Consider the following 22,285-nt stretch of genomic DNA (forward strand, 5'->3'; position numbering starts at 1 on the left):
ACACAGCCAGAAGTTTGTAGACGATTGTGAAGGCTGGGTAGAAGTGGCAGGGTTTGTGAAGTTTTGAAACGTTGTTGTCTATCGCTTGTCCATTCTGTGGTAAGTATTGTGGACAGGCCACAGATACATTTTTTTTTACACGCATGTGGCATACACAGGCAGTTGATTGCCACAACCTTCCCATTGCATACTTGCATAATTTTCCTCATGCCTTTGTGTTTCTCATTCATAACTTGACGTCATATGTTGTCTGTCGGGTGGCAAGCAGGTGTGCTGAGAGATGTCACAGTGTGTGCCATGCTTGGTGCCCTGCCCAAAGCACCAAGTACACACCCAGCATCCGCATACAGCTATTGTTTAACTGGGGAGTTGGGCTGTTTGGTTACTATCTGCTTTGCTGACTAGCACAAGGCGGAGGAGTTACATGTACACACTCGCAGGTGCCTTTGTGTGTCTGTGTTTGTCCTGCTCTGTGAAATAAAGCTACAGCAGTGAAAACCGAAGTTGGACTTGGTAGGCATTGCAAATGTTGCTATTGCCTTTTGGTGTATTCCACTCCCCAGCATTGACAGCTACTTTACTGTCTCATCTGCAGTTTTGTCTGGGCAGCAAGTAAGACAGCTGTAGAGGAAGCAAGGTGATTGATATTCGACTTGTAGACATGCCTATGGCATTTGATGGACTGCTGACACGAAGTTGTCTGTTTTTTCTCACCGTAATGGATAGCAGTAAACCCATTAAATAAGATATGAAGCTGTAGCGCCCACCAAACGCCACTACACGCAGATGCTAAAGGTCGGCGCTCTCAGTCGACAATGCAAAAAGATTTCAAGAAAAAAGTTGGGCAGCGTGTGCTTGCGGCGCAAGCATGGCACGTGCTAGTCCATTCTAAGAGCCTGCTATGCTGGTCCTCTGGTTCTGGCACTCCGTTGCAACCCCTCGGTTCGTGGCAGAACTTTAATTCCTCGAGAGGGCATCAAATATACGGCTGCCTTATATTATAATGTGACCAATTCAAAATGCATTCCCAGTACAACAGGGCTTTAAACTTGAAGTAGAACTCTTCATTCCATCACAGAAATCGTAGGTGATGGTCGCATGTTACCACAAGCTGCTGACACGAGGGTCATTCATTCTGGTATGGTGGTTGCAAGTCACAATGGGACCTTGCGGCCGCTGAAAGCTGGGCATGCTGCCCCACTGGCCATTCTTCTCTCTTTTACTCTGCACATTACATTTGATATGGGATAAGCTTAGTTCTCTGCTGTCACCTTGCTGAATCGATGTTACTGTGCTGTCACGCAGTAATGCCCCCCTCTCACCTCCTTCCCTCTACTATCCCGTCCGATGCTTAGTACACTTGGCTTTCAGGGATGCAGTCATGGTGCAGCCTGAGGCCGCTACACGAGCTGTTCAACATGCATTACAGTGTCTTGTTGCACCACACAACTACCATTTTTGATTTCCATGGTGTGAGGAGTCTTGCTTGAAGCCTAAAACTACCCTGCACTTGGCACACATTTCAAATTGGACACATTATGAAGTGTGATGTAATTGACATTTTTTGTTGGGGCATGCTCGGGGAATGGATTGATTTCACTGAGTGCTTGTGCAGCGGCCCTGCGACACCATGATGCCAGTAGTCATTGCCATTTTTCTGCCATATTTAGTTCGCTGCAGCATTGAGGGAAATGCCAAGGAGAATGTCATTGGGGATTTTGACAGTGAATTTTAGTGGGAAGTTGCAGTGTGCGTTTCCTCTATGCCACTCTTGTTGTAATATCTTTTTATTCACACCTCCTTACCTTTTCATCTTGAAGGCTAAGCAGTTTTGTCATGGTACAAAATTACACGTTTCTTACCATAGTTGCCCTTCAGCCTGCTGCTGATGACTACTACAGGCATCCTTGGCAGCAGCTTGGCAGAAACCTTTTTGTTTTTGCAATTTAGCGAAATCGGTGCGCTTTGTGTGGTAGCTGCTAATAATTCTGTCCTACAGGTTAATGATCCCAGCCATGGCAGCCGCATCTTTATGGGGACGAAATGAGAAATTGCTCTGTGTACTTAGTAGATTTTGGCACATGTTAAAGAATCCCAGGTGGTCAACATTAATCCGGAGCCCTCCACTACAATGTTTCTCATAGTTGCAGTGTTGCTTTGGTATGTTAACCTTTGTGAATCGGTCAATCAATCACTTGCCTAACATTACTGCCAATGGGAGTGGTAGATGTAAGCCCACATGAATTTTTGCGCTCTCTCCATATATAATCAAGCCCTCATGACTGTTTATGGTGCTGTGCAGTGTCTGTTTTCTGCCTTTTGCTTGTGTTTCCCCTCCACCTTTCTTTCTTGTTGAATACTGAAAGCCCTCCTTACTATAAATTGCAACAAATCCTTGTGATTTGCATTTTGTCTTCTCTCTTACCACATCCACTCCTGACATGGCACTAAAGGACACTTGCTTCCTGAAAAGATGCAAACACATCCACCCAGCATGCAGGGATTCCATTTATGTCAAAGGTGAAAGAATGCACTACAAGCATAGGTGAACAGAATAAATGGGTACTTATACCCGTGCCACACGGGCACATAAAATGGCATTCAGGAGTTAAGGCCTTAAGTTCCCGAATGACATTTTTTTCGGCAGAGCTGCCACACGACCAAATTTAATGACATTTGACCCGATGATGTCGATGACAGCGTCTTCTGAAGTGCACAATATTAGGGTAAAAATTTATAAAATAGATATGCATTTACAAGGTTAAACTGCCGTAATAAACAGTGAAATGTAAAACTAAGCATACTATGGCACAGTTATTTTGAGTTTCTTGCTGTCTTTTAGAATCGGCCATAGCAACTGTGGCCAATGTATGTCAAATCCGAAGCCCAGAGACAAAATGGCGCCTGCCGCAGTGAGACCGTTGCAACGCCGACCTGAGGAAGTTCGTCGAGCACAACTTCTGACAGCTGCGTTGATATGTATAAATATGATATGATATGTATAAATGTTTTATTACAGGTTTGAACGTTTCAAATACGTTACTTACACTAAGAAATGCGTACTCTCGACGCCGTGGCTTGCAAAGCTATGGCATGGAGAGTACGCATTTTTCAGTCGAATGAGTTCTGGCGAACGCATTAAATAACAAATGGTATTAAGGCGAATGACATTTGATTTGCTCGTTTGGCACCACGCAAATGACATTAAATATTAAGGCATTAGGAAGTTAATGCCATTTTATGTGCCCGTGTGGCACGGGTATTACACACACTCACTAGTCTTACTTCTGGCTATGTACTCACTCGCACTCGTGTCTACTCATACTCATTGGCACTCATGCACGTTCTTGTTCGCACCCACTCATACTCGTCAACACTCACTTTCAAACTCTTCTTCATTGAGACTTATTCGCACCCACTCATGCTCATACCTGCCAACATATCACTAACATTCATGTTCATGTCCACTCAAGCTTACTGACACTGATACGAAAGCATTAATGCATTATAAAGTTTAGAAAATGCGGGAACAACTGACACACATAGCCAAAAGCAGGACTCAAGAACATTGTTATACTTTTTTATGAAAGCGTGTATATGCAACTTTTCGCCACTGCATTGGGTACTGAAATTATTTCACTAGGAAGGCTGTTCCAAAGGCAGATAGCACAAGGCGGTGCAGATGAATTTAAAGATAGTGTGCAACCCAAGGTGCGACTACAACTTGAATGACTGTGAAGCCAGCTAGACATGCATGGTGGGTTTTGAAGGAGGGGACAAAATGATCATTAGTTATATATATACTTATAAAAAAAACGAAATAGAAAACGCAGAAAAGACAATAAAAAAAATGATGCTTGTCTTATGTCAGTGTCAAGCCTCGCAATGAGTTGCTGTTATCACTGATCAAGTTCTTCATGCTTGACGCTGTGCTAGCCATTCAGCAGTGGCCAAAGTCTGACCAAGCACAGCTGACGGCACCCTGTAAGGTATACTATATTGGGATAATAGTAGGAAAGATGTGAACAATTCATTTAGAAAACATGACACATTGAAGAGAGGTAAGCACTGCTGATGTGGAGTGCCGAGTTTCACGTGGTTATTCATAAATGTGGACTATCTATAGATGTTATAAGAAATTCTTGGGAGTCGGCGGTGAACTTATGTAGGTGCCTACTCAATATCACTAGGAACATTGCTAGTGAATATTGCTAGTAGACAGCGTGAGCATCCCAGGAAACAATTTTTTGTGTGCACGATTGGCGGACATGCAACTTAATTCTAGCTCAACTGCATGCTAAGAGTGGTGGTGCGAAGGTAATCAGCTATGGTGATAACAGCCACATTTTTCAGCACCCAAAGCTTTTTTCCCTTTCTTTTTCTTCCTTTATTTCCTTCTCCCCCACTGTTTTTTTTTTTTTTCATCTCCAAAGAAGTAAGCTTAGAAGCTCTGGTGAGCCACCTTCACAGCTTCGGCTTAGTTCTGATGATTGCAAGGAAGAACTTGAGGCTCTTAAGGCTACTCTCTCAAGGATGCGTCTCAACAGAAACGCATTGCCACCTGCGCCTCGGCGATTTCTTTTCCTCGCAGCACAAAAATAGCACAATGCATGAAGAACAACAAAAAAAGCTATCCAGATCCAACACGCATGTTGGAATCTCTGTGGAGCGAAGCTTCCTGAAGCAGTTATTGAAATGCTATAAATTTGGCCAGTTCATTAATATGTCTTAGGTACAAAGGAAACTGGCAAACGCATGTGCTCTCGCATACCCGAGCTACGCAGTGTGACAAATCTTATGTAGGCTTGTGGTTTTTCATTTCTTCTTTTTTAATTTTAATTGTACTGGCAATGGCTGGTACTGACAACAGAATAGAAGATGGGGGGACACACGCAGTGCCGTGTGTGTTCCATCCTCTATTGTGTTGTCTGGTGTACGTTTTTAGCGCCGTTTTTTAAACATTATGGAAAACCACCTACTTGCCCAATCTGCCGTTTTCTTCGAAGAGCTAGTTGGCATTGGCACAATATGTACCTCCAGCATCTTGGCCAATCCCCCGTTGTGGGCATGCGCCATTGTACTACCCGCTTCTTGGCCAACCCTTCGTTGTATGTTTGTGCGATAGTGTAGAAGTCATCATAATATCAACACACGGATGTGCTTCTTGACCGATCCCCCTTCTAGGTATGTGCCATAGTATGGGAATCATAATCATCTAACAGTACGGGCAGTGGTGTCCTAATGGTTAGAGTGTCACGTTGTTGCGCTGGGGGGCCAAACATCGAATCCCGCTGCCATGCATCAATTGACAAAACAGCGATCGACTGACCACTGACCCAGGTGAAACCATGAAATATTAGGCAAAGAAAGCTTCTTTTTAAAACATGGCTGTCTTCTGTTCCAAGAAATGTCAAGCCCCGCGCAGGTCACCACGGAAGGCGACGCGCTCCCGAACCTAAACGAGATGGCGCACCAAACGGCGCGAGACATGACCCGCCGCGCCAAACAGGGCAACGGCCTCTCGCACGACAGTGAACGCTTCTCGAGCAGAACGGGACAGGCTCACCAGATACAACGACATAACTAGTGCATATTTGAACGCCAGTAGATATACCCACCGCCGAGTCCCAAATTGAACAGCAGGCAGGCCATTGCCTGGAGGCAACTCTAGACGAACACCTTCCCTAATCCATTCCGTCTGAAACGTATCTTCCCAGATAAGCATCAAGATGACACGTGCAAATTGTGCCAGGAAGGACCAGCAACACTCGAACACATGCTGTGGGAGTGCAATGTAGTTATAGGAAGGATGGCAGTTACTCCGGAGACCCTGTCGTCGAGGTGGGCCGCCGCTCTGCACAGCTCAGACCTCGGAATCCAGACGTGGGCAGTCCAGCAAGCCCGTGAGTCGGCATTGAGGCAGGGCCTTGACGTTCCCCCGTGGGAAACCTGGGCCCGGGTCGCATTAAACCTTGCCAGACGTACAAGAAAGTTGTATCCATCCATCCATCATATGGGCTTTTTCTTTGGCCATGCTTCCCTGTCCTGGAAACAGTTTAATAATTGCTGGCAGTTTCTCAACAGGGCTCCAAACAGCATGCACTTGGCCTTATTTGCACTGAATGACCTATCTACGTCTTCTTTTTTTTGCATGTGCATGGTCGCTGGTACTCCCTGCATATATAGTCGACTCATAGGGCTGTAAAGTACACAGACATGCTAATGGAAAAGCTTGTGATATTTAATGGTTCCATTATAGAAGATTGTCACTAAGTGCTGTGAAGTTCTTGCACACATTCATCCTCAAATGGAAATCAATAAAGAATTTGTAGGAAAGGTGAGGCCATTTTTACACAAAGAAGCTTGCATATATTTGGAGAAATTAAGAAAAAGGCAGGGCATGAACAAGAACAACTTCCACATTCACAGCAGAATCCACTCAAGCTGTAAGGCCTGTGTTGTGCAGCAGCATTGTTTTAGAAGAACAAAAGTTTCACCAGGTCATGGAACAAGAGGCCAAAACACTGGGGCTGGTGTCGATGTACACAGCAATGGTCGATGCTGGTGTAGAGTCGAGCAGCTGGCTGTGGTCAGTGCCAGTGTAGTGTCTAGCTCAATGGACAGGCAACGGCACCTTCTCTCGGTGTTTGTGCAACGCTGGAGATGCTGGGTCAGCCCATGTTGGGTGCCCGAATGGCATATGCCAACAGCAGGCAAGGGGGATGGGCTAGGTGAGCAGCTTGTGTCCACATGGAGGGCTGCAGTGAGCTTGGGGCTCCCATGCCCTGGACACCAGGGCATGACCATGGCACCATCTTTTCCATCCACGTCTGCTACACTGGCCGTCGTTTTCCAAATTCTCCACACAGCCTTGGCCCACCTCCTTGCCTTCATATATGACATAGCTTTGATGCCTGATGGATGAACATATTGCGAATTTATTGGAATGGTCTCCTTGTACGTTTTCGAAACACCCCTAGTGCACGCTAGAATCCTGTGAAAATGACACAAAGGGTAACAATTCAGTTTTTGCACCACATTATGAGCGTGAAAAATAGGGGAAATAGAGGGGCTCGGTTTTTGTTAGTCAAAATCGTATGAAATTACAGTTAATGGTCTCTACACTTTGAGGCACTGCTGGGTAATTAGTAATTGACAGTATTGCAAGCACCGATTAGCCGCTTATTCAGCACTGCATAATCGAGTGCTATGAAAAAGTGGACTGGCATACGCGTGTGAGCACAAAGTATACACTCGTACCAGTGTTGTATGCTAGGCCGATCTCTTGAACAAGGTGCAGTCTTCACTATTGGCTTGCCATGCTATCCGCAGCCAAGCCAAGACTCGCAAGGACAGTGCATGCTGCTGCTTATAGCTCTCATAAACAATGCCATTACAGTGTTCATTGGAATTTGCAGTTGCTTGCATGTCTGCTTGGCATTTGATAGATATAACAGTCAACTGTAAGATCAACACTAAAGGGAATTTTCATTATTTAAACTTCATATTAAGATCCTTGTGGAGTGCCAAAATGGTCACTCTTGCTGAAAAAAGGATTGGTAAGCCAGAGGAGACCAAAAAAAGTGAGACTGGTGGCTACATCACCTTGAAGTTCCTTTAGCAGCTTTCCATGACATCATGGATTTTGTCAATGTCTGCACAGGCTTGTTAACATTTAATCAATGAAGGGACTACATTCTATTCTAAAGAACCAAAGCCTGATTCAAGAACTTCCAGTGAGCCATAATGGTCCAAATTTGAAAGAAATACCTTGAAAATTCATGACGTCACACTGACGTACCAGTGGTAGTTTTGGCACAAAACCAAAAAGAGAAAGAACTGTGACCTTAATTTTCTGTTCTAATAACCTATTACTGCAAAACTAACAAAAATATAGTTTTAAGATAATATTTTCTCAATCTAAATTTATTTAGTATTTATCTTTAGTGTTTCTTAGGCAGCAGGCATCGTGACGCACTAAAGAAAGCAGCCCAGCGGACAGTGGTGACTGTGCAGCCTGTTTGCGAGCCATTTCACTGTAGCACAGTGTCAAATGGCATTGGCTGAATGACTGCTTGATGACCTGTGCTGATGCTCAGCTTGATGGTTGTGCTGAGGTAAAGTTCATGCCACACTCCTCCTCCCACCCCTTTAGAGTAGTAGGAGCATATGGAACATAGCATCAAAAGAAGAGAAAAATAAATGTACTAATCACTTTGTGTTGGTCCCATGGCATACTTGCAGTTGTAACACAGATGAGGAAATTATATTCAAAAATGATATGTAAAGATATATGTTGGTATTATACTTGTTAAGCACTGTCCAACCTCGTAATACTGTGACCATGCTCCTGGAAGGACTCGGAGATTGTGACATTCCACTGTCGTAACTGCTCACCACGGCATAATCCCTAAGGCCATGCTTTTGGCGCACTGCAGTGTCACTGCTCACCTACAAACAAGTAAAACATGCTATGCGCGAGTTTCAGTGCATGAAAGAAGCCGTGTTTGTTCTACTGAAATGAATTGGGTTCGTGAAAGGTTAACTCATCGTGAAAGAGCTAACTCCAAAACACCTATTGGTATCGACTTACCAGAGGATAACTATGAGACTGTTGATAATATGAGACTGTTGATGATATGAGACGGAAGCATGGGTGAGTAAATGAAAGATGTGTTTCGAACTTCACTTATAAAGTGATCAATTAGTGCCATGAACAAACAAAAGTAAAAAGGGGCTCTGATACCCAAGTGTGTTGACAGTGTATGGTAGTTATAATGCAATGCTTCCTTTCACTCTATTATTTTACATTTGTATGACTCACAACTGGCTAACTGTGGTGCCAACATAAAGGATTCTCTTTTTTTTCTCTCTATCTTTCGTTTTTTTTTTTCAGTGCAAGAAATGGAAGTACAAAGTGCAAGAATTAAAATGGGATTGCTGCATTATTGTATTCTGTGCTGTAGCTGTGCAGGAGCGACATCAGCGCTGCATCTGCACGTGCTAGCAGGGCGTTTTCTAGTTCCTTCTTCACTGTGAAACTATGCACTTACGTACTTTGATGATCGTCCTATTATTTCCAGACATTGTGAAACTGTCCACTTACATACTTTGATGATTGTGCTATTAACTCTTGTCATATTAGTGCATGGCACATATGAAAACTTGGCCGGACAGCCGCGGTTCTGGCGTTATATACCTGGCAACTGGGTGGCCCTGGAAATTCTTCTGCTTTTCTTATTATCTATAAGTGGCATGCAAGTTGAAGACAACAGAGATTAAATTGCTAGCTACATTACTGAAATAACAAGTAAGCATTACCTAAAAAAAAGAAGAAAAAAAGTGGCACATGTAGAAGTCACTTGCTGTCAAGAAAATTGTGGTATATGATTGACTGATAAACACAACACCATTTATTCTTCTGTTTTTTTCTTATGCATGTTGTGATTTCATTCGTATCTCTAAACAATATCTTACTGTTTTAGTTTGATCTCTGCTGGCAACCAGCCCTTGGTCATCCAGTAGTAATGACTTCATTTCCTTCTTTTGGGTGACCACCATCCATGATCACTTCACATAGATAAGCTTTTGCACTCCAACTGGCATGCCAGGGAATGGCACATGCACATCGTGTCACTACTTGATATAACTCCAAGGCGGGGTTATCTGCACTCTTGATCCGCTTAGTTTTGGGTTTGCACACTAAGTGGACTGGAAGCCTTTTTGTCAGCATGCTTAACATAAAATTTCGAAACCTTGATTTCAGTCCTCAGCCCCTGCTGAGTTTTTCTCATGTTGGCTCAGCAGATATTTCGGCAGCTGCTTCTTTGTCATCACTGCATCCCCAATTAAGAATTCATAACAAGTTAATAAATTTGTTTCATGGTACGGAAATGTTGATGTGTAAAACACGAGCGCAAAATTGAAATGTCGCATGTTGGAGGAAAAGGGCAACCATTGTACGACCTTTCAGTTGGTAGTAAGCATTTGTGTTGACCTTCTTGTTATTCTTGTGTCAGTGTTATACATGCCTGCATTTCTGTACAGTGAATCCCCGCCAATTTGATCCTCAACAAGCTGTTTCTTGGTCATTGCTTTCTCCAAACTCAAATTTCTAAACAATTCATAAGTTCCATCATGTATGAAAGTGCGGCAAGTAAGGCGAGCCACACTGGCTTGTCATGGTTTCCCCGTCAATCCCCAGCGCCCGCCTTTTTTTTTTTTCATGTTGTTCGGTGAACATTTAATGTTAGTAAACAGTTAATAAATACCTTTATCTGTCCAAGTGTGGATAGACCTGCCACACTGGCTTGCCATGGCTTCCATGTCGACCTTTAGCTCCTGCTAGGTTTATTTTCGTGTGTTGGTTGGGCAGGAATATTACGCTGCGTAATGGCTGGTTCTTTGTCATCAGCGATTCAGGATTCCGTTATCTGTCAACGTGTTTCATACCTGCCATGCTGGCTCACTATTGCTGCCCTGTGAAGACAGAGTGACAGAGCACTGAGACATGTGCTCCAGCTGCTGTCAGAAATCTAACTTACAAGTTTTGTGTGTTTACACAAATTTCATGATTAGTGCACAATGATCTTTTTTAGCACAAGTTCCTATGGGAGAGGTAGGCAGTGCGCTGAAAACACAAAACGAGTATGTACCCTTGAGAAGCAGAGGTTGTGCAAGGGTGGGTCTACGAGCTATTTCGGGAGCGGCAGTGTAAGAGTGAAGTAGCAAAACTTTTTTAATCAGGCAGCTAAATGAACCATCAGGAAGTGGTGAAAGAATGTTGGCGGGCTGGTTGGGTCAGAAAGTTTTCTTTTGTTCATATCTGCTGTAAATCTTGCCGAGCAAAAGCTATAAATGTGTCTCAGATCCCACATTTTTAATAACTAGATACAGTCATCGCTGAAAAACTTTGTATACATATATATATATATATATATATATATATATATATATATATATATATATATATATATATGCAAGACTACTGCTTCTGCTGCGGCCAACTGGCTTTTATCAGAGGCCAATAGACATTCAGACAAAAGAAAAATGTATCGTGGAACACCCTCACTTCACGGCCAATTAAGTGCAACATCCACCAATAGCTGGAGCTTACAGCTCTTTCAAAGTGGATTCACTTAACTGATCATATTGCTCATTCACTCGGTGGTCTGGGAGTGAGAATCATTCACATGATTCTTTTACCCATTCACACTGTGGACAGCTAACCTGCTGTGTCCTTGCACACGGCATGATTTCGTGCCATTTGACCACTTATTGCCTGGCCAGTGGAGTGGATAAGTAATTCGCTCGGTCACATGAATCCACCTTAAGACATAGCACTCATGCCACTCACATAGCATAGCCAGAACTGGGGTAGAACTCGTGATGTTGTCAACTATGTTGACTACGAGCAGTACACTATTGATCTCATTCACTTAAATAGTACATTCTTTTCAGGCCTTGGCTCAGGTTACACGATACACCTGGCACACTTGAATAATATTTGGCTCAGGTGTTTGAGGGCATTGTCTAGCCGCTAGGGAGAGTCCATACCATGTTTAGAAAGCATTGCGGGCTCCTTCAATACTGGCTTGAATCGGCTTGCAAAATATTTTTCCTTAACATGATAGGATGTGCACCAGTAAACTGGAGTGTGCACTTTTTTACGGTCATTCCTCGCTGTAGTGTAGGTGTGGGAAGGGCAGCACTGCACTGTAAATTAGTGGGCAAATCAATGTGAAGATTGGAGTATTTTCAATAAGCACTAGTCCAGTTATTGTGGACCTATGTTTCCACTGCACTTGTGTTTTGTCTTACTTTTCCTTCCTCAACACTACGTACATAGTTTACATAGTCTTTCTCTTGCTGTACCATGGTGAAGTTGTACCCATCAAAATCAGTTGTGCCAGTCTAGCTGGCAACAAGCTCACCTCATTCTACATTAAGGTACGGTCAGCAGCAAAAGCTTGCAGGGCATGAGATTTGCAATTAAGCTTAATTCCTGTGGATGCTGGGCCCATAGCCTCAAATTCAAAGTTTTAGTGTGTAGTAGCCAGTGTGACCTACTCACTGATTTATCAATTAAGTGGCATTCCTTAACAGAGTGAAAATTCACATTTTTCGTGGAACCCACGTCCTGTATATGACTGACTGTACATCCCACAGGGAACTGTTGAAAAGGTAGAAAGGCTAGTTTACTGGTAATACCATTTCATTTACTTGCTAAAGGGTGGCAAGTAAATATTAGTAGAATCAAGTCATTCCTCACAATAGCGAAGTAACATACCTGCCAAACGCTCCTGAATTTTCTGTAAATTTTAGAAATTTAGGCTCTTTTTGCAATTGCATGAATCTTTCGTGAAGTTCAAAAAGGAATGAATTTTGTTTGAAAAACTTTTTCGCTCATCAGTCGCCGGCCATGCCCTTGAAGGTCTTCTACATGTGAAAACACACCGGTGGGGTACCTGCTTCTAGCAAGTTTATGCAGCAAGTTCTAGAAGCAGGCAAAATCAGCAAGAGCAAACTCTGTGGAAAAGTCACTGTAATATAAAAGCAGTGTGTTGCTTGTCAGTTTGTGCTGTTCCACATTTTCTTCTGCTTGTGTGCTAAGTCGAAAGGTTAATTGCTGTTTACGAAGGGCATATGTATTCCACAGAAGACAGGGGCTCAAGGCAAGCTTTTCTTTAAAAATGCATATCATTCAGCCCCTCCCCCCTTCCCCCTTTGCATTATATCAGCAGGATTTTTTAAAATTTTAATGTTGGCAGCTATGAAATAGTAACAGACTACAAGCTCATTGACAAAAGGTAAAAATAATGGCACTATGTTTTTCTAAAGAATGTGAACAACATTTGAAATACCTGTTTCTCATTTTTCCTATAATAAACGATATCAGGCTTTCCATATTGAAGCACATGAACTGTAGTAATTGCTGGATAACCTTATCTGTTCTGATTTCATCTGAGCACTGGCCACCTGTACAAATTGCCCAGAATACACTGCACATTGCTGCATTTTTGCTTCGTATAATGCAGTAGCAAACATCTTTTGTTTGTGCATTTGACACGCTTGTTTCACTTTGTGTGGTAACTGCCAATGATATGCTCTCCTGCAGATTAACTGTCAATTGAATTTTGAACGAGGTTTTCCCCCGCTTATAAATCTATACACACTTGTCGGTGACCCGTAATATGAGCAAATTAAGTGAAAAGATGAGCTAGAAAGTGCAATATTGATGTGGGTTAACTGTATTGAAATACATTTACAAGCCATCTTCTGTAGAAGGCAGCGTGGACTGTGGGGTCCAGGCAGCCAAGCAGAGCATGATTGCTATATCATCTTTCCTATGTCTGCATTCCCATTCATCTATAGTGATTTTCTCAATGGAACATCAATAGCTTGTCTGGTCGAACTGTTCCTTAAACTAGATTTTGACCTTGGTGCTTGCTGTAGGATCTCGAGTTTGGTCAGTTATTAGCAAGAATTTATGGTTTCTGTATGACTTAATGGATAGGCTCACTGTGTACGTTTATGATTACGTTGATCCTGGCAGTGTAGATATTTTGGATGGCGCAGGCTATGCGGAATGTGTTGAAACATGAGGCTGTGTTCACACTTTCAATGGTCCGAGCTCCTGCCAGAAATCACATAATTTTGTGGATGCAGCACTTTTGTACAGGACTCTTGCTTTCTAGGGTGGGAGAAAAAAAAATGTTGATGCTTGCAAGCTAAAATTTTTATGCATGCATGACTTTTTGTGCCATTTATGTTTTGCGTAATTAAATACCATATTTCTTTCCTGGCAAAGGAGATTGATACAAAACGTAAAGTGTTCTTTTGTATAGGTGTTTCACTGTGTCAAAGGGCTGTCACATTGTTCCAGTGGAGCTCAAAAAGCACCTGGCCATTTGATCGGTTGTGACAGCAGTAATGAAACAGCTGCACTATTTAGCCATGAAATGCTGCTCCTCGCACCTCTTGCAGGGAATTCTGCTGTGCGCAGGGTCTACACTGAGTGCAGAGGTGAATGCACCAACTGGCAAGCACATGGTAGATGTACCATAGGGCATTGTGCCAAACAGGAGTAAAGCTATGGTTCCAGTTCATAGCGGAGACTTGCCTTCTTGCTCGTTTATGTTGGATTCTTTGTGTGCATTTTCATGTCGCTGTAGACGCTCATTCGTTGAAGTCAAATTGGGGACTAGGACTCGCAAAGTGTGGCATGTTGCAGAAGTTACCATGAAATGCCTTTATTTTGGTTGCACAACTTGGGTCCAGACGCATTTGCTCTGTGAGAAATTTGGTACTTACAATTTTTCCTTGTGCGTGTGCACTTTCATTCACCCCACTTCCCTCTCCATGTTCCCCAGTTGTATCTTTTGTGGCCGTCACTGGCACAGAAAGCAGTATGCTCAAAGAGGAGAGACTGAGTTTATGCTATTTGTGAGCACTAAGTTATACCTTAATTTCTTTTTCGCAGAGCAGCTGGCAGTGTGCGACGCAGATGCCTTGGCTGTTAGGGAAAGCCGAATCTGCATTTGGAACAAGTGACGGTGTGGGATCTATCATGGGAATGCATTTGCTCCAAAACGGGGTAAGAAGATGTGTTATGATTCAGTTTGATATAGCTGTCCTCCTCTAGAAGGTGTTGTCCAAAGTTTGATTTTGAGATAATTATGTACTCAATTTAACACCTCTCGTGGTGACTTGGAACTGCAGCAGCTGTACACGTTACGGCAGTTATCTTTTCGAAATAAGTTTCATTCCAATTCTGCTGTTTTGAGCTTGTGTTGTCCATGGATGATTTTCTCCCAACTACCGTTTGAGTATTCTTAACAAATGACGTAGCTTTGAGGTATGACTAAAATTAACCTTGCATTCACAGCTCTGTTCATGATTCATGTTGCGTGGCTTTCTCTCTCCAGTTGTTTGTTTTTATTTGTGAAATACTGCAGTGTTGCTTGTGGTTAATGTTATGGAGTGAATATGGGAAGAAGCCAGTAGTGAAGTCCTATTAGTATTGGCGGCGAGGAGTTACGGAGTCGGCCTCTATCGGAAGCGCCTCGCTGCCGTAGTATGAGGGATCACGTGGCGCGCTCCTCATAGGTTTTGCTGTCAGCGCTCACTGAAAACACCACGCGCGAGCTCTCCCGGACATTTCTGTAAGTACTTCCGAAACGAGAGAAGTTTCTTACTGTCTAAATAATAATCTTTGGCAAACTGAACGCACACAATCGTTTACAGCCGCGATCTATTTACCGAATACGTACAGTGAACGCCACTGCGCGCGGTCGCCGCGATGGAGTCTCCCGAACCGGCTTCTTGCGTGAAAGGTAGGTAAACGCTGAGAGCAAACTACGTGAAATATGTTCTTATAGCGTTTGTATAACTAAATGGAGCGTAATAGAACGAAGGCTCAATGCAGCGATCGCGCTGATTCGCAGCGACCGACTGCGCGTCTGCATGCTTGTCCGCGCACTGTTTCGCTTTCTCCGCGCGCGCGTTTTCGCACCGTGCCATGAGCTTAAGGCCGCAGCATATGAGCATTTGACAGTATACAAGCAACCATTGTTGCGTGGGCGCTATCAAAGCTGTTCAAAAATAATTTGATTGTAGAGACTTGACGCCTACGGGACTGTGATGTGCCGTCGCGACGATTCAATCTTTTTTTTCTTCTAAATTCTTTGACCTTTCAATACTATTTCTCGAGTTGCGTCGCACTGTATGTTTATCGGCGTTCTCAGCGCGCAATTTCCCGCTGCTCCTTTTTTGTAATCCAGTGCATTAATTCATAACACAAACATGACCATATGCCATGCTTTCTTTAAATGTGCTTCTTACCGCTGCCTTTCCACTCCACTGAACTTGCCAGTATCTATAATATCACAAGTTCGTAGACTAAACCGTCATGACATTAGTCGGGCAGCGGACTCGCGCGAGCGTCTCAGTGCGCGTTTTCAGAACGTCGCGGACCGGGCGCCGTAGCAGAAATCTTCCTCGCGTCTACTTGCTGCATACCCGAGTTGTAGCCGATGACTGTTTGCCGGTTTTATGTTTCGCGAGCCAAGCTTCACCCAGCTTGTCCTGCGGCTACGTGCGAATAAGGCTGACACCGGCCTCCGTTACGTGCGTCCGGCCCTGCGGCACCGAGCAGTAGCCTACCATGTTGCGCGCCTTCAAAGGCAGCCACTACCTATTGCAGTGCTTTCAAGCGTTGTAAAGGAGACACTCGAAGCGGGAAAATTTCGCCACTAAATGAAAACCGCAGCGTACGAGGGAATTTAAGCTCGTTTTCGGCGCGCCCGAAGCAGCCGACGCGGCCGCTATGTCCACGTGATCCCTCCTAGCACGTCACGCCGACGGTGGCGCCAGCTTTTCCAGTGGTGGAGCTCGAGGCCAATACTGCCACATATTGCTACTCAGTTTAAATTTTCTTTCCACTTAAAAAGTTAAAATTAAATTATGGGGTTTTATGTGCCAAAACCACTTTCTGATTATGAGGCACACCGTAGTGGAGGACTCCGGAAATTTCGACCACCTGGGGTTCTTCAATGTGCACCTAAATACACGGGTGTTCTCGCATTTCGCCCCCATCAAAATGTGGCCGCCGTGGCCGGGATTCGATGCCGCGACCTCATGCTCAGCAGCCTAAAACCATAGCCACTGAGCAACCACGGCGGGTTTCTTTCCACTTGTTATGAGGCTTGCCCACAGTGGTCGCTCATTGGCTATGGCATTGTGCTGCTGAGCACAAGGTGTTAGGCATGATTGCCGGCAACGGCAGCTGCATACTGATGAGAGCAGAATGCAAAAATGCTCATGTACTGTGCTCTAGGTGCATGTTGAAGAACCTCAAGTGGTCATAATAGTCTGGAGTCTGTGGTGCCCTTCATAGCCCTGTGTGCAGCGTCGGTATTGTAAAGCCCACAATTTAACTTGGTTTTATGAGGCTTAGCAGCTGTGCATCTTATAGGGACGTTACCTGTTTTGTGCCTTGTGTGCTGCTTTAGGTGGTGCCCTCTAGGAAGCTTTGGGATCTTTGATCTTTCTTATCCAGAAGGGCTGAGATCACTTATTCAGGCAGGCACACTGGTAGTGGATGCTGTAGTATTTCTGGAGGTTTTGGTCCTCAGCACTGATTTTGCTGTAACTAACGTGATGACTAGTCGTATGTTCTGGCAGGCGGCTGAAATTCAAATAGTTTTATCCCTTTTCAGCACATTTCGCCACAGAGCAAATGTTTCTTCCCTGGTAAAGAGAGACTAAAGGCATATATTAAAGGCCATCAGTGTAGAGATTTGGGCTTGTTGGTGTAACATTTTGCAATTTCTTTTCTGTAGCACAAATAGCATAAGGACGTGAAAGAGTAAAACAGACACACACAGGTGTGTGTGTGTTTTTTTCTTCTACATCCTTGTGCTATTTGTGCTACAGGAAAAAAGTGCAAATAATAAGTTAAGCTAAAGTGATAGATAAGTGCTCGGGAATCTCTAAGACGTCAACATTATCGTGGACAGAGCCTTAATAATCGAGAAATTGAGGCAAATGCAGGACATTATTAGACTTCCCGGGACATTGAAATACTTGCCGGATGAAGAAAGCACTCCTGAATTAAATTCTGTCACTCGTACTCAAGCACTCGTTGCAAAAAACGTCCTTGTATTAAACGACTAAATAAAATGCTACTTGTACAGTTCTATTTCATTCTTAGAAAACATAACTCATTGAAATTACCCTCGACAACAATGCAGGCGGTCAAAATAATTTGTTTTCGCTCGACTCTACACCACCCACGATTTCGCATTTCAATAATTTTGTTATCGGGTAGTGCTGTGCTGGTTTTGCAGGGTCGCAAAGCTCGCACAAACCGCAAGTAGCAGAGAATTCAACTTCCATGTGATGTCGCAAGATGCCCAAATGGTCTAGTTGACCCAAAAGTAGCTGCAGCGGCAAATCCACCACTCTGACTTGGCTCGGTACCGCCGTTTCTCGGGCGTTGTTTTACTCACAGATGGCAGCAAAGGGTGTTGGTGGCGTATGCAACATTACCCCTCCCCCAGTTGGGTGGCGGGGGATTTGAATTTCAAGAAAGGTATTCAGACCCTTCAGATGCAATTTTCTCGTAAACGAAATCTTTTCTTGGCACGAAACAAGCGTTGCGAGATTTCTGGAGTGGTATTTAAACAGTCCATGTCAGCTTAGTAGTTGCCTTTAGTGTCCTTTTAAGGTGCAGGCCTGGCTCATTTGCAACCTGCAATTTTAATAGCAAAAGCTACACCAGTGTTGCAAACAGTTTCTTTTTTAGAGGAAGCCCCCATACTGCAGCTACTAAAGCACTATATGGTCTTACATGCTTTTTGTCTTAACTATATACTTCTCTTTGTGCACTAACTGGTTCTGTCCAGTTGCCTGATTAACTAAAGTTCAAATGAACAACCAAAACACAATGTAAATTTTTGTGTAGCTTGCACTGCAGGTACTCCCACATATGGCCCTTTTCTTGACTGAAATGTCGGCCTTTAAAAGGATCAGCAAGCTTTTGATAGGCGAGATACCATAGGGAGGTTGATTTAAACTTCCATGCACAGTGCAATATTGTTCAGAAGGAAAAACTAGCGGCATCTTCAGTTGATGCCTGTCAGCACGGCTGGTCTCCTTATTGCATTTTGCATTTGCATTTTTTATTTTAATTAATGAATGTTTCTACAAACTTCTAAGGTCTGTTCAAAATCTGAGGTCCTTCACTCTGCACATCGAGTGGATGGTCTTTCTAAATCAGGAAATTGCCAACTTAAACAATCTTAAAAAATCCGGCCATTTTGTCTGTTTGCTTTTTCGTGCTATTTATTATTGTAAATGTGTTTGGTGGTGCATAGTGCAGTGCACATAATGCACACTTTAATCAACCAATCATGCATAACCATGCTGTCTTCTTTCTTTCTTTTTGGCTGTGCCCTGCTCATGAAATGTCCCATGCTCACCCAGTAAACGGAACTGGAGGTGAATATGAGGTACAGATGCAGATGTGCAGGGAAACAACAATACTGCAAAATAAATACATCTACCCCCCCCCCTTATTTTATTTATTTATTTATTTATTTACAGAGGATTAATTTTACAGTGCCACCAAATCTAACAAATGTAGAAACAAATGTAACAAATGAAAGAAGGGAGAGGCTAGCTGTTATTGTTAATATTATCATCATCATCATCATCATCGTCATTATTATTGTTAATAGTTGGGCTTGCGACACTTCACCCAGCTGCCCTGGTACAGAGCCATGATCGTCTGAACTAACCAATGGCAGGGATGAACAATAAGGGACCTGTATTCACGATGCTCTTTATTCACTAAACACCTGTTAGTTATTGGCTGGCACCTTTTTCTGTGACTTAATTTGGTATAAAGATTTGACCACCACTTGTGCTTGCTAACAATTGTTGCATACAAATAGCTCAGTTTATCTGGGGCCAGGATGCACAGAGGGAATATACATAAATGCTTGAGGTGAGCAACGAGCCCGGCAAAGCATCCTTCTGAAATATGTAAATGCACAGGCATGCACATGCAGTGCAAATGCTCGGGAAGGATTAGCGGTAGGGGTGTCAACTTCATAAAACTGCGCTTGTGTGTGTTTGCTACTTGTCCCATTGGCTACCAGTATTATGTGCGCCACATGGCCCTCTATTCCATTATTTTTTCTTTGTAAATGCACTACTCAAAGTTCAGCTTTTCCACTTGTTATATAATGTTGTACAGTTTGAAATGCTAAAAAAAATGCAAATTAATGTTTTATTTATGATATGAAGCCGCATTTTACAGTTCAGAATCCTAACTGCCAGTCATGGATCCATTTTCTTGCGTGCAAAAGCTTGAACCGCTCAGGCATGTAAAGAGCACCACCACATTTTTTTCACACTCCCACCTGTTGTATTTGCACTGCACTCTTTGCATTGCCATGATAGATCTTGTTTGCCTGAGTTCGGCAGAATCTGATGTGGGAAATGTGCCCACTGCTCTGCTTCTAAGCACATAAGGGTCGGTATGCATGCAGACTTTCTACGACAAGTATAAACTAAAAATTAAAAATCAAGCCATTCCACAGTGGACACCTAGCGCCATCTATTGGCAACAATTCTAAACTAGTCCTTTGTATATTGACTTTCGCACCATCTCTTGTAGCTTTTTAAATCAACAATACTGTCTGCTTGGTGAATTTGCCTGCCTGTTCACCCCTGTTCTCATGCTGCAGTGATTCACTAGCTTTCGCAGTCAATGCGTTAACAGGAAAGGGTTTTGTACTTATAGATGCTGATGAGCAAGGCACTTCACAAGGTCTTAACCTGCTTGGAATACAAGTGGCATATAAGAAGCTTAGCAAAGGTGGCCCTCATTTGTGCTTCTATGCACAGTGCTATCTCTTAGTTGCAGTGGGTGCAATTGTGCTGAGCCTTTCTTTCTCTTAGGTTTGTTCTTGTTTGTCTCCTGTGCTTAAAGGGCCCTTCACCAGGCCCCGTAGCAAATTTCGGCTATACACTGAAAGTTGTTGCGTGTCCGCTAGAGAGCGTTCTGCTCCAAAAATTTTTCAAATCGGCTCATTAATAGCCGAGATAAAAATATTTCAGTGCCGCAAACTCATGATTTCGGGAGGCGAGTAGCCTTCGCAAGCAAATTTCCTTCCCTGCATTCTACCATACCAGACCTCATGGATCTCGTGACGCATGCTTCATGGGCCCCGCCTTTTTCTTCTTTTTTTTTTCTTCGCGCTTTTTTTTTTATGCACTGCTACACGAATACTGAGGCAGAACAAGCAGATCCCAGAGCATCACCACGCACTAGAACACGGTTGAAAATAGCATAGTTTCAGGACCTGTGCATGTGACTGCACGACTGTGCGAACAAGCAGACGAAGCGGAAGTACATCTCTCTTGCTTCTGTGCAAAGTAAAACAGAAAACACGCAGACATTCTGTTTTTTATGTGTTTTATTATTTCTCTAGACTTCAATTCGTCAATTCAAGCAACTGGTCACACAAATAACAGATGGTGCCTTGAATGATTCTCAAAGTCATGTGTCCCCACAAGCGAAATCACACTGCGGACCCGTGTGCGTAGGGACACAAATGCATCACCGTCCGGCTTGGAGCACAACGGCCGCGAGGAAAAGGGAAACCGGCGTCTGGATTGAAATTTCAGACCTTACCGCGGCGCGTAGCGATGTAATTCTTTGCAAGCACGATCGTTAACACGCATTGTATGATCTGCACTTGTCAGCTCATAATGGCCAGACCTGGTAAGGGCGCTTTAAAGCGTAACCACACATTTCATTTGAAAAGGGCCTAGGAACTGCACTGCCCTGCTGTGTCATCAAAACTTCAACAACCCCTGAAAAAATTATTACCTTTGAGTTGTCAATAGTTAGGGGGGGAAGAGGGGTTAAGGTTTCCCATTATTTGCCCACTACAAAGGGCATATCACCAAGATCATGAGTAATTGTTTGGGCCTCTATATATTTTAACTCTCCCTACCATGTGGAAAAATATGTGTTTTTTGTTGGTTACGCCAGATTTTTTTTTTCTGAAGGAAATACTGCACTAAATATTTTATTAATACATAAACAAAAAGCAGACTGAATGCACTTTTCATGCATAAAAGTTTTATTAACGAGATGTACATCATAAAAAAGGTATAAATTACCAGAATCAAGATTGTGGGATAAAATTGAACAAAGTTTGTAAGGACATGCTTACATCTACTAAGAAAAATATTTAAAAAAATTATGAGATATACAAAATGTATTACCGTTTAATAGGCACTATCTCCGAAAAAATCTAAATTTTTCATTGGACAGGTATTCCACTACAAAAATTTAACTGCAAGCACTACGTAGGGCGGGCTGGGCTGTGGCCGCAATTATTCCAGGCTGGTTTGCAGCGACGTCGCTCTCAGTCAAAATCCGACGAATAGGCAGCATCCTGAGACTCGCTGCTGTTCGGTCCATTGATAAGATCAGCCGCAGACCCATGGGAATCTCGACATCTGCAATCTTTGGAAACATGCGCGTCGCTCCTGGAGGCGGCCATCTTCGCTTTCTACTTTGACGATTGCGGAACTTCAGAGCGCATTCAGAAATTACCACCTGGGTTGAAAAAATTTAACTGCTTAGAAAACAAAAATATAGTTCTTCTCATACATGTACGATAGTGCATTGTGTCTGTGAGCAGTGCGGAAGGTCTCGAAAGTGGCGTTTCAAATTATTGTTAGCAGGCTAACTATGTCCAAT

At 43.3% G+C, this 22,285-nt stretch overlaps 1 protein-coding gene across 10 annotated transcripts in view; it reads left to right on the plus strand.

The window, feature by feature from the left end:
• The window catches only part of Sin1 (SAPK-interacting protein 1), a 213,565-nt gene that overhangs the window by 7,746 nt on the left and 183,534 nt on the right, over nucleotides 1–22,285 (plus strand). For 4 of the 10 annotated variants that reach the window (XM_065449061.1, XM_065449060.1, XM_065449058.1 and 1 more), the window contains one exon: nucleotides 14,488–14,596. The exons of 2 other annotated variants lie outside the window; for them this stretch is intronic. The gene's annotated coding sequence lies outside the window, so the exon portion shown is untranslated. Of the gene's footprint in view, nucleotides 1–14,482; nucleotides 14,597–22,285 lie in introns of all 10 variants that reach the window. 4 more of the 10 variants (XM_065449062.1, XM_065449063.2, XM_065449057.1 and 1 more) reach the window with 1 other exon arrangement.

The sequence above is a fragment of the Dermacentor albipictus genome, unplaced genomic scaffold (genome assembly GCF_038994185.2).
Source record: "Dermacentor albipictus isolate Rhodes 1998 colony unplaced genomic scaffold, USDA_Dalb.pri_finalv2 scaffold_13, whole genome shotgun sequence".
Lineage (NCBI taxonomy): Eukaryota > Metazoa > Arthropoda > Arachnida > Ixodida > Ixodidae > Dermacentor > Dermacentor albipictus.